Below are 12,945 nucleotides of genomic sequence, written 5' to 3' on the forward strand. Positions count from 1 at the left end.
TGTGAATGGGTTATTTAAAATGCCTAAATATGAAGCCAAGAGGGAGCCATTTGTATGAAGGCATTATCTTTACCTTTTAAAATACCACCCAGGATTATTATGTTGGATAGTCTAGAAGAATAAAACAAATAAAAACTGCAGAATAAATTCCACCCAGTCCTTGAAATGGAGAGTCTGAATTTAACCAAAGCTACTATGGCTTTTGCCCGGCTGCTGTCTTTGCAAGGTTCATTACACAAACACATGTAATTGATTTCCAGTTTTACAATAAGTGTTTTAAAGAGAGCGTTTGAGCTCTACAATATAGGAGATTATGAGCAAGAGAAATAGAGGCCCATCATGTAGTCTTTGAGAAAGTATTGCATAAATTCTTAGTTGATGATAAGAAAACTCCATATATTTATTTTCTTCACTGAAAAAGCCTAAACATCTTGTGCTGGGTTCAGGAGAGCTTTCTCTCCCTTCCTATTCTGAAGGGCAAGTTGTTCTATTTTGCTGATAAATCTATAGTTTGATTTTAAGAAATGAAAATTAAAAGATAATGACATGAATATCAAGGTGTCTTAGTAGCTAATCATTGGACAGTGTAATAATTCTAGTTAGAGTGATTAGGTGAAACATATCTATCAAGCTTCTTAACATGACTTTTGGAAGTATCATTTATTTCATATTTTTTTCATTGAAAATATTTTCTTATATAATGTATTCTGATCATAGACACTATGGCATATAGCATTTGTTCATTGACTTCTCTTCGGAGAGGACTGTTCTGGATATTTGTGACTGATTATACATGTTTATTTTTAGAATGTGTGTTTTTTCTTTCATTCCTATTTATTTATGTAAAAAGTTTTTTTCCATTGTACATACCAATCTCAGTTTCCCCTCCCACCCCTTCTCCTGCTATTAACATGTAAAAGCCACCCAAGGACCTATAGGCACAAGAGAATTAAGTATCTGAATGTTATTCAGAAGTGTGGAGACATTTAAGAACAAAGTCAATAGTTTACATGGCTGGAGTCACCAACCAGGACGTCCATTAGGCAAATACTAGTGGAAAGCTGAGCTCTCTTGTAGTCTTGTCCTGAGGTGTACACCCAACTTTCCATTATGAACAGAAATACATCAAATAGTGGCTCTGTTTTCATGCACACATCCATGCAAGAGGCTAAAACAAATCTTGGATTGAGAATAAATGTGGGAAATTCAAAAGCACTTGTAATATATGAGACAAGACAGCTTTTATTTTCTATATCTTCTTTTATGTGGAGAGGGAGACATATTTTCTTGTGAGTAAAAAGTCTAATTCATCTGTGTACTGTCAAAGCATAGAATAAATTTGTTATAAGGGATCATATTTATATACACAAAATGTACTTGTAAAGATTTTTTTATCTTTATGTTTGAGTCTAAACATATATTATTTGTATATCAATAACATCAGTTTTCACTTCTATTATATCACTTCTATAAAGATTAGGATACAATTTGTAAGCTGGATGGTGAACAGTCCAGTACAGAAATGGTATGGCACACTCTAGTTGAGTATAAGAGGTTTTAGGAAAACTAACTTCTAAAGGGAAAGTGTGTTATTTGGGGACTATCAATGGTGAGATTTGAAAGAGTAAGAGGTAGTAGTTACTATAGCATAAGGTCCCCATCCAAAGAAGCCAGAAGCAACCATTGGTAATGGGGAAGCAACATGGGCAATCCATGTTACCTTACCAGAGAAAGCCAGGGGATATATATCTTGAACTCAGTCTTCTGTTTTCCATTCCCAATGGGAGCTTTTTCAGCCAGATTCAGAGGTTAAGAGAGTTCACTGTTGTAAACCCTGGAGACTAGCTTCCCAAGATACAAAGAATAGATAGCTAAGAGAGATAGACGGTAAGGGGGGTAAACAATGTAAGGTAACTGACCCAAATGTCAATTTATAAGCAAACTCCATGTCACCACTTAGATAGTCAAGTGAATACCTCTAAAATGTATGCTAAGTCTAGTGAGCCTTCCTTTATCAGTTTGGAGAAAAAGAGAAATAAAGATGGGATACTACTCATATCTGTGGTCCTGATATATAAAATACTTCAGGAAGCATAAATTAACACAATGAAGTGTGATATTTATGTGTCCAGCACATGTGTGTGTTATATGTGTGAAAGATAAGACTGAAACATGGAGAGAGAGAATTGATGTGGGGGATTGAAAGTGAAAGGTATTCTTACTGGTAATAGAGGAGTTTCCTTTCTGTTGAATTTGGTAGGCTTGCCAACATTAATTTGACTGCCCTGTGGCAATTCCATGAGATGTGCTGTGAACTTACATTTGGGTACAAGATGTGATGCCAGATGTACTCAGGGCAATTTTTCCGAGATATATTCTTCTGTTTGTGCTCCTTAGTTCTACATATATCTGATAGATCATTAAAGAAAGAGAATGGTTGCGTGTGGGATTGAAAGAGCATCGAGCAAACAGTGCATTTCCAGGAAATGTGAGAGCTGGAAAGTGTTGCTTGTTTACCATTCTCTGATCCGAAGCTATTTATTGTTGCAATTCTGATTCTCTAGAAAACCTCAGCCACTTTAGCACAGACATTTTCTTCCATTTTAAAAACCCAAGTATATGTGGAATTTGCTATAATCTCTGGTCTTCTAATTTGTTTCTATTTAAATATCTCAGTGTTGATTCCTAGGAACCACTTCATGTCCAACAAGGGAGTCAAGATTTCTTTTTATCAGATATTCTCTTAGAAAACATATTTTTGTCTTCACTACCCACAAAGGTATTGAGAAACAGGAACTTATTTATTTAACTTGGAACCTCAAAATCTCTGTACAGCAAGTGCCTCAAGTATTTGGTAAACCTCATTGTGGCCACTCAAGTTAGATTATATGATCCAGTATGACTTACAGCTATACCACATAATATTCACAATTGGCTTCTTGTATTCAACATTTTTTCTTTTAATTGACTGATTTTACCCATGGGCTTTGTATGAAATATACTGGATCAAAGGATTTAGAATTTAAAATATTAAAACAAATTAGCAACAAAACATATGTTTTTAACACAAAAAAATGATCAAGGAAATATGTATGTTTATCCTGATTTGAACATTACACAGTATATCCACCTACTGAAATGCCACATAAAATTTTGCAAATGTGTACAATTTTAATGTGTAAATTAAAGTTTGAAATACATATTCTGTGCTCTACACATCTTATATTTGCCTCTGCTGAATTTCTGGATGGAGGTATCTAAAATATTCAATAAATCCTCTAGTTTCCAAAGTTTAACAACTATAGGTCTAGAATATTTAAAGGATGATACTTTCTTTATCGTGTTTCCCCTGTGACACTGTGGGACCATAATGCCTTTACCAAACCAAGAGTTGAAACACCACAGAGGGAAAAAAATCTTAAACTGAATCTCATATGTCACTCTTTTAACAACTCTGACAGTTGTGGCCTGAAACGTGTCCTCTGATTCACAGGTGTCATCTATAATAAACAAAAAAACAAGATATCTCTTTAGTTCTCTTCCAGCATTTGTGATAGTCTAAATTAATAGATTTCAGTGTGTTCTTTTGTAAATTATTTATTTACCCACAGAAGATCTTAGGTACATCCAATCTTCCTAGAGAATTGGTCTCTTCTCTGCGAAATAATTAATTCTTCCCAGAAATTTCTCAGTAGTCCATATTTTATTTTTATTTCAGTTTTCAATATTGGTAAGATGGTTATTTTTCTCCAGTTATAATTCTTGCCTTGGTTTTGGCTTAGGAGTAATGAATTCATGTGCAAGGCTGTTTCTGGAAAAGTAGTTAGTCCATATTTACATTTTTCTTGATTTTGAGAATGTCATAATGTATATAATGAAATATGATCATATCTATCCTTATTTTCCTACCCCAACTCTCCTCATTTCTACCCAACACCTACTAATGGTCACATCCTCAAAAAGAATAATTCTCCTTACCCTAACAACTCTCTGCTGCCAAAACAGCTTCTCAGTAATGGGTAAGACCTGGAGGTCAGACTCCTATTCTGGCATTTTGGCTGATTTGATCTTGTGTAGCTAACCATAGTTGAAGTGAGTTCATGATCCTATTAGTCATGCCATTTACAGAAGACAGCATTCCAGAGCACTCTTTCCATCCTTCAGCTCTAACATTCTTTCTGCCTCCTCTTCTGCAATGTTCCTTGAGCCTTGGTGATGGTGGTGTCCCATTTAGAAATCAGGAGGCAAAATGGACAACTAACCCAAAGGAAAGGAATATAATAAAATCCATATGGAATTCTGTTGTCGTAGGGCTTCCATTGTTGTGATAAGCACCATGACCAAAATCAATTTGAGAATGAAAGGGTTTATTTTGAGCTTATTGCTCATAGTCCATCCAGGGAAGTCAGAGCAGGAGCTCAAGGCAGGAACCTGGAGGGAGGGACTGGAGTAGAGGCCATGGAGGAATGCTACTTACTGGCTTGCTTCTTATGGCTTGCTCAGCCTGCTTTCTTATATGGCCCCAGGGCTACCTGACCAGGGATGACAGCACTTATAATAGGCTGTGTCCTCCCATATAAGTTACTAATTAAGAAAATGTGAATACAAATAAAATATATTCTAAGTTGGTTTGCTTAAAAAGAATCATGGTTCGATCTGGGGAGATAACTTAGTCAATAAAGTGCTTGTCATGTAAACATGAGGACACAAGTTCAATCTCAGAAGCCATGTTAAAAAAGGTCAGACATGGTGGTATGTGCTTGTCATCCTAGCACTGGGGAGGAGGAGATATGTGGATCCCCAGGCTTGCTGCCAGACAATCCAGCAGAATTTGAATGACCAGACCAAAAAGAAACCATGTGTCAAAAAAAGGTTGACATAACATGTGGAATGGCACCAAAGGCTTCTACACACATGCATGTACATGTGTCTACATACCCACACATGTATGTACACTGATATGAACACTTATCTACCCTCTATACATACTATACATATGTAAAATGTTTCATACACTTATATATATTTATAAAAATTATGGAAAATTGCTTTCAATTGGATGGATATAGAAGGAGAAATGCCTTGGAAATGTCACTAAATGTCTTGGGAAAGGGACATCTCACACACATACACACACACACACACACACACACACACACACACACACATATATATGCATATATATGATACGCATATATATCATCCTTCTGAATATAACATATATTAAGATGATTTACATATTTTCTTTTTCTTTTTTATTTATTTAGAAGGCTTTTTATTCCATTTTACATACCAACCACAGTTCCCCCTCCCTCCCCTCCTTGGGCTCACACCCGACCTTCCCCCCCACCCCACCCCCTATCAACTCCTCAGAGAGGGTAAGGCTTCCCATGGGAAGTCAAAAAAGTCTGGCATATCAAGTTGAGGCAGGACCAAGCCCCTTCCCCCATGTATCAAGGCTGAGCAAGGTATATTTGAATATAATTTTACTTTTTTATTATTGGCTTCTTATGCCCTTTCTGGAATGATCTGCTAAATAAGGAAGCATGATTTTTCTTTTTATTTTTTTTCCTCAGCCTCTTCCAAAGATATAGAGTGAGAAGACAGTGAAGCTACCTAGATTTAATCAATGGCTCTGGATATGTGCTATTTATTTCATCCAGTAGATAAAAACACATTGGTGATGAAGCCTCTGCACATTTTGAAGGAAACTAACCCTTTATTTAAAGTATTGCCTCAAGATGTCCACAGTGACACCATTAACATTGCTGCTATCACGCTGTACAACTAACAGATAATGAATGACATTAAAATATTTTTGGTGATTGAGGGATGGAAGTAAATGAGGATTAACCAGAAGCAATTCATTTGGCTTGCACACCATTTGTTTACCCTGTCTTCAGCTTTTGTTTTGTGTAGTCTGAGAACCTCACTCAGATTCCTTGTTATCACTTCCCTCCAATTCCACAGCAGCATCTCCATTTCAAAAGGGGATATCAGATACTGGGAGAGATGGAGGTAGTTTGGCTAAATCTGTAGTTATAGCTGTCATGGAATATGAGGAAGAGGGTAACATTTTGTTCAGAAATCTGATATATTTTTCTTTCCAACTGAAGGGAACAAAGTCTTCTTAAAGTATAACAGTTTTAGAGAGACCTCCGAAAGAAAATGCTGCGCGTGCACAGTGCTATGCCTAGTGACTGAGCAGTGCTGGAACCACAGTTTTCCTCCTTTACAGGGGAGTTTCAGTAAAATGCTGCTCTAAAGGTTGAGGTCACAGCTTACTATTGCCGAGGTTACTACACTATTCAGTATGCTTCTCTCAGAAATATCCTCATTTTTTCCTTGAAACCAGTGGCCACTCTGTCATCAGTCACACTGACATACTTGATTAGATTCTTAGCAAACTAATCCTACTCTAGAAGCAGACATATCCTCTACAGCTCTCCAAAAATAGGAAGAATTCTTTACAGTCTGGGATATCTATTCCTTTTCCTTCCCCCAGCATCTACATTTCCAAGATTCAGGTTTATTTCTCACGCACATCTGCCCCATTTATTCACAACTTCATTCACTTTTCTCAATAAATATTCCCATTTAAAATGCACCAAATGGCTTCCTGTTCTATAGTTTTCCTGAACGACAACTGAGTTTATAACATATAGGGCTTCCAGAAAGCTATGAATCTGACATTTGGGTAAAATACCCCAAAGCCTATTAAATACAAATGTCTTAAACAGGAGAATACATTTGCCCAACAGAGGAAATTCTAAACTTCTGTCATCTGTGTTTTGTAAGTAGCACAAATACACATATGATTTGTTTCCTGTGTCCTTTGAAATTGGGCTTACAAAAGCCTTCCAGGCAAAGCATATGACACACTACCCCCATCCCCCATCCTATCATCGGATTCATTTAAGAAATGCCCATGTATAGTTAAAAGCACTGTGGCTTGGGTTAAGAAACCTTTGTGGAGTTTGATGGAAGTAGAGGTATGTTGAGGCTTCCATTGACTGAATGGTTTCCTCACTGAGGGGGCCTTACTTCTTTCCCTAAAGGTTCAAAAGTATAGTAATTATTTAAGAATTTGGAGCCATGTGCTAACAATATGTGCCAAAATAAACAGTGCATACATAAAGTCTCAAGTGAGCAGGTATGCCGTCAGTGTCCAACTTTTCATATAAATGCCAGAGTAAATTATCTGCTTCAGTGATAAGGCAAAGCACTTGAGGGTATTAACTAAAAGTGTCCATCAGTGACATTATGCAATATGCCATATAAATTGTAGAATGACACCTTTGCAAATAATTATTGACTCCTGAGGGGTGATGTGGCAGGTGCAAGACGACATAGAAATATAGAATGGATAATAAATAGCTCCTACAGGAAAGCTAAGATCAGAAATAGCTCCTGCACTCTTTTTAGAAAATCCATAGTGCAGCTGCTCTGGAGAGCCTGATTGGCTGTATCTTTATCTGAATGCACAGAGAAAGGAAACAGAACTGTCAGCCAGGGGTGTGCAGAGCTTCGAAATCCATGTTCTTAGCTTCTCATGACTCTTGAAATTCTTCTAGGACTTCTGCCCACCTCCAAATCAATTCCATACACCTCCACATTGGTTTGCAATGGTCTTCATGGTTAGGTTCATGATTCTGTCTGCCTGAAGCTGACTTTTCCCAGAGTAGAGATTGTATGTTAATGATTTATTATGGATTAACAATCAGGAGCAATGGATAACAGAGTGGAAAAACTGGACAAGAATGAAAACTAAGAAAATGCAGCATCTCAGACAAGGTCCAGTAGATAATAGCCTCTACTAGACCCTTTAAGAGAAATCTATGAGCCGGGTGGTGGTGGCACATGCCTTTAATCCCAGCACTCGGGAGGCAGAGCCAGGCGGATCTCCATGAGTTCGAGGCCAGCCTGGGCTACAGAGTGAGTTCCAGGAAAGGCACAAAGCTACACAGAGAAACCCTGTCTCGAAAAACCAAAAACAACAACAACAAAAGGAGAAATTTATGGCCTCTGCTAGACCCTTTAAAAGAAATCTAGAGTGTGAGATAGACTCCGTAGCTTTCCTGGTTGGAAACAAAAACTGAACATTTGCATTTCCTTCTGTGTTAGTTATTAAGGTCTATTCTCAAGTTGAACATACATGCATAAATGGAATGTATCACATGATCCTTTTTCTTCTCATGTGGTCCAAATGAGTTCTAGAATCCCCTAATATCTTCCTGCCTCAGCATGTTTGTTTCTCTTCTCTCTTCCCCCACCTCCATCTCTCTCACATAAACTAGCTCTAGGAGGGTAGGAGGGGTGGAATTAGACGTATTTCATTCTCTTTGCTACCTCTAACACTGGCAGTCAGTGAGCATCCAATAAATATTTACTAAGTAAATAAATAGGTAGATAATGCTAATCTTTAATCTCAAATTCTGGACTGATCAAGCGTGGATATGTGCGACTCAACTAAAATAGTCAATCCACCAATATGTGTTTCATTTAAAATTCATGAAGTCCACGCCTATGTGTTATCTCATCTGCCTCTTTACCACATATCCTTGAATAGAAAACAGCCAGAATTTGGTCGAATTCTTGTTTAGAAGGAGGAAGAAGTTATTTTTTATGGGACATAAACTGACACTATCTTTCCAGATTTTTAAAACTTTGGATGGAGAGGAATGTGTGTCATTAAAATCGATGACAGGGGCACTTAGTCTCTATCTACAGTACTTTATTGAATGTATTTTAAAGCAGCTGTTCACCTTTTTATTAAAGGTTTCATCTAATTTGTCTTTGAAGGTCCACGTTTCTGTATCTTTTGAGGAACTAAAGAAATGGTTATGTTGACTGAGTGTATTCTTGCCTGTGTGGACAATTATTAAATACATGACACACATTTGACATTATAGCCTGAAACCTTATTATTCCCACTGTTTTAAAATTTAACACATTTGGGGGGCCAACAGGTTTCATTTCCCATATGCATTGCTCAAGAAGCATGTACTGCATGGATATTGTATCTTAGTTAACCAAGTATAATTTACTCACTCTGGCAACTCCTTTCCTAAGCATCCCATGTATTTAGTAAATAAAGCCAATGGTACCTGATTATTAGTCACTATTAATATTTAGTATGCCTGTATTGCCAGGAAGTTCTGCTAAAGTGACTCTACCTATTGGTGACTGCTCTTACCTCCTTGCAGCCAGTGAGCTTATAAGGTTGAATGCAGAAAGGGGAGATAATAGCACAAGAGAGAGGATAACTGATGGAAAAGGAGTCTTAAAGGAACAGGAAGACTCAATCTCTTAGAGTAGATAGAGTCCTTCTTGTTCTGGAGGGGAAAGAGGATTTCCTTACTGTGATAATGGTTGGGAGTGGAGGGGAAAGTATTCAGTAGACGTTCATGTCCAACGGCTTCTACATCTTTGGTGAAGCGGTACCCTGCCATTTGCCACAAAGACATCACTTCTAACAGCATAAGTGTCTTCTTGATGCTGTCATTGTAGTCAACAAAGAACACAAGGTGGTTAATGCGTTGATACTTGTCTGCCTATTTTCAGGAAGTGCTTAAAAGTTTAGATACACTATAAATAGCTTTTAGTCCTGAAGCTACTCCGGGGTTGTCTTATGGATCAGGAAGGTAGTTTGCGTATTTTATATGTTAAGTATGAAGAACAAGAAGATGAATCCTAAAATATTATGCACGATTCTCAGACAAAAGAGGAAGGGACATGAAGGGACTCAGTATTTGTTGCTGGCTCTGCATCTGGGATCCCACTGTCTCTGATCCCAGGGGCAGGAGGTGAATAGACGCAGAAAACGGCATAGGCTCTGGGAGGTTGTAAGCAATCTCGTTTATTAAACAAAGGACTGAGGTATTTATGTGTGTACCTTTTAGCAGGCTCTGCTTCCAGCTGCCATGGTGTTTCCCGGTTGGCTCTGGGTCTTACGTTGACAGTTGTCATCTTGGGGGTTCAGTTTCAGGCTCCTCTGGGTCAGGATACTACTGCACATGTCAGAGCTCTGCTTTTTGTTTGTTTGTTTGTTTTGTTTTGTTTTTAAGGCATAGCCCAGTGCTTTCAGCTTTACCTGCCTCAAGTATTCAAGTTGTCCATTAACTGGATTCTTTGACCTTCATCATTGCACTCATCTATATATTTCACATCATTTTCATTGAAGAGCCTGAAGTATTTAATAGAAACATCTTTAGCTTATAGTAACTGAGCTGTTACTATGTGTTAAGCTTTTACTGTATTTCATATTAATTAAATTTGTTCTCCCAACAACAATAGTAAAGTGCATATATGTTACAATTGTCTATACAGATCAAGAAAGAGAATGTACAACTTTAGTGGTGACTCATTATATTAATCATTTTTCCAATTGTTGTGACAACATACCTAACAAAAGCAACTTAAGGAAGAAACTGTTTAATTTGGCTCATGGGGTGGGAGAGGCAATATGGTCCATTATGGCAGCTCTGGGGTTTTAATGAGAATTATTTGGGGGTATAAAAAGTCCATGTCATTCTATTTGGGTCTCTATGTTGTGATAGTTGTCTCAACATATAAGCTCTCAGCTCCTGCTCCAGGATCATTCCTGCCTGCCTGCTGTCATGCTCCTTGCCATGATGGTCGTGGACTCATTCTCTGAAACTAAAAGCAGTCCCACAATGAACTCTTCTGTAAGTTGTCTTGGTCATGGTGTCTCCTCACAGCAATAGATAAGACAGTGGGGAAGGCAAGGAAGCTGGAGAGGGGTGACTGGTTATATTCCATCTTTGGTCAAAGAGCAGAGAGAGATGAATACTGGTTTGCAGCTTATTTTCTAAATCTTTATTCAGTCCCGTACCCCAGCTCATGCCATGGTGTTGCCTACTAAGTTTAGGATTGATTCTCCCACCTCACTTAACCTGGTCCAGACAATCATTCACAAGCACACACACAGTTTGGTATCCTAGGTAGGTGATTCTAAACCTAGTAAGCTGGCAAAAGAAATTAACCACCAAACTCATTGACACCCAGCAAATAAGAGTACAGAAATGGCTTTTGATTCCAGGCCATCTATCTCCCTTGTTACCATTAGTGGATTTTGGTGTTGACTTCATGAGTGAGTCTTGTATCTATTACTTAATTACACAGCCATATTAGGGGCTTGTGAGTCTGCAGGCCTGTAGAGGACTTTGGAGTGTTTTGCCTTAGGATCTGTTTATTATTCAACATTACATCCTGAGATTTGAGCATATTATTAATCCTTTGTAAATATTTGATGAATAATTAAGTGAACAAGCAAAGCTGATTTATCTCCAAATACCCAACAGCTTTCTACTAGTTTCGTGACTAGTTTGTATGTTCAGAGGGAGTGATGGCAGGGAGCAGTGCATGGTCAAGGAAAGGAGAAGGAACACAGATGCTGCTGCCTTCATGGATTATATATAAATTCCATACAGAAGTACATTTTACTGCTTCATATATGCAGTCAAAATCCCAAGAGCGGCATTTGTAATAATTTATTACATCTTTCAGAGTAAAGTATGCTTAAACATTCCAGGAAAATTCTGACAACATGAAGCATGCTTTCCAATCTGGCATTTTGATCTACTCAAATGGTTTATCCTATAGTAGAATTGACTGTATGGGCCCTGGGAATATTTTAGTCTCATAGCTTTAATCATTAGAACATAGTGAGAGGAAGTTGCAAGTGATGTCTGAAGTCCATAACTTTATTGTTTTTGTATTACTTTATACATAGGCGTAGATTCCAGGCTTCCTTGAACAGGGAAGAAGAAGCTCAGAGATCTTGCTAGAGTCCTAGTCTATCAGGACTAACAAGATTGTGCTTGGAAATTTACTTGGTCTTCCATTAAGCAGAGGAATCACTTGCTGCTTGTATACAAAGTAAATACACCTTATAACAAGGTGCACATTGACTACAAAATATTTGAGAGAGTCATTTAAGTTAGTGAAAATTTCTAGAAGCTATGACAGATACTCTGGGTCCTTATAGAAATGCATAACCGTCCTGAGCAAACATAGGAACAGACATAAAACATTGAGCAATGTAAGTCCTTATCTATAGAATCGTACAACTACAACTACATATGGAAATATACCACTGATATTAGGCATTCCAAGTAAGTGGAAATGCAATAGGTAAATTATAAAGAAGAGATAGAAAATGAGGATTTGGGCTATGAGTAGCGTTACAGATGCTAGGCAACATGATAGCTTTTGTCTTAGTTACTTTTCTATTGCTGGGATAAAATTCCGCAAACAAAACCAACTTGAGGAAGGAAGGGCTTTGCCCCATAGTTCAAGATTGCAGTCCATCACGGCAGGGAAGTGACAGAAGTGGCAGCTTGAGAGAGTTAGTCACATTGCATCCACAGTCAAGAAGCCCATGTTTAGCTTGCTTTCTCCTTTTGAGTCAGCCCAGGATCCCAGTCTACGGAATGGCTCTACCCATACTTTATCAGTCTTCCCACATCAGTAACCGAATCAAGATAATGCCCCACAGCCATGCCCAGAGGTCTACCTCACAGGTAGTTCTAGATCTCATCAATTTAATAATTGAGGTTGACAAATTCAGCTGTGTTCCATGCCCGCTTGCATTTATTCTCTGTAAATTCAGTAAGTTCAGTTACTAATCAATCCCTGCTTTCTAAATCCAGAAACTAATATTAAGAATTGTTAGGACTGGCACAGTAGATGAACTAGTCAACCCCAGGCAGTCTTATATGAAAGCCCCATACAAGCTACTACTAGTGACCTATACAAGCTACTAGTAGCTGGTGTTTGCAAGTACATGGCACACATGACCAAAGATGACTGTTTGATGAAGTGTGTTCAAGCCCAGGCTCATCTCCAAAGAGATGTTACTAGGACATTTATTTCATTTTGGCATAGCAGACTTCTCATCCCCATCACCTGAGAGGTTAGGAA

At 37.9% G+C, this 12,945-nt stretch overlaps 1 protein-coding gene across 4 annotated transcripts in view; it reads left to right on the forward strand.

Moving 5' to 3' along the window:
- The window catches only part of Glra2 (glycine receptor alpha 2), a 198,792-nt gene that overhangs the window by 10,102 nt on the left and 175,745 nt on the right, over positions 1 to 12,945 (forward strand). The gene's annotated exons all lie outside the window — the stretch shown is intronic.

Source organism: Peromyscus californicus, unplaced genomic scaffold (assembly GCF_007827085.1).
Source record: "Peromyscus californicus insignis strain IS unplaced genomic scaffold, ASM782708v3 Scaffold_10__1_contigs__length_136768540, whole genome shotgun sequence".
Lineage (NCBI taxonomy): Eukaryota > Metazoa > Chordata > Mammalia > Rodentia > Cricetidae > Peromyscus > Peromyscus californicus.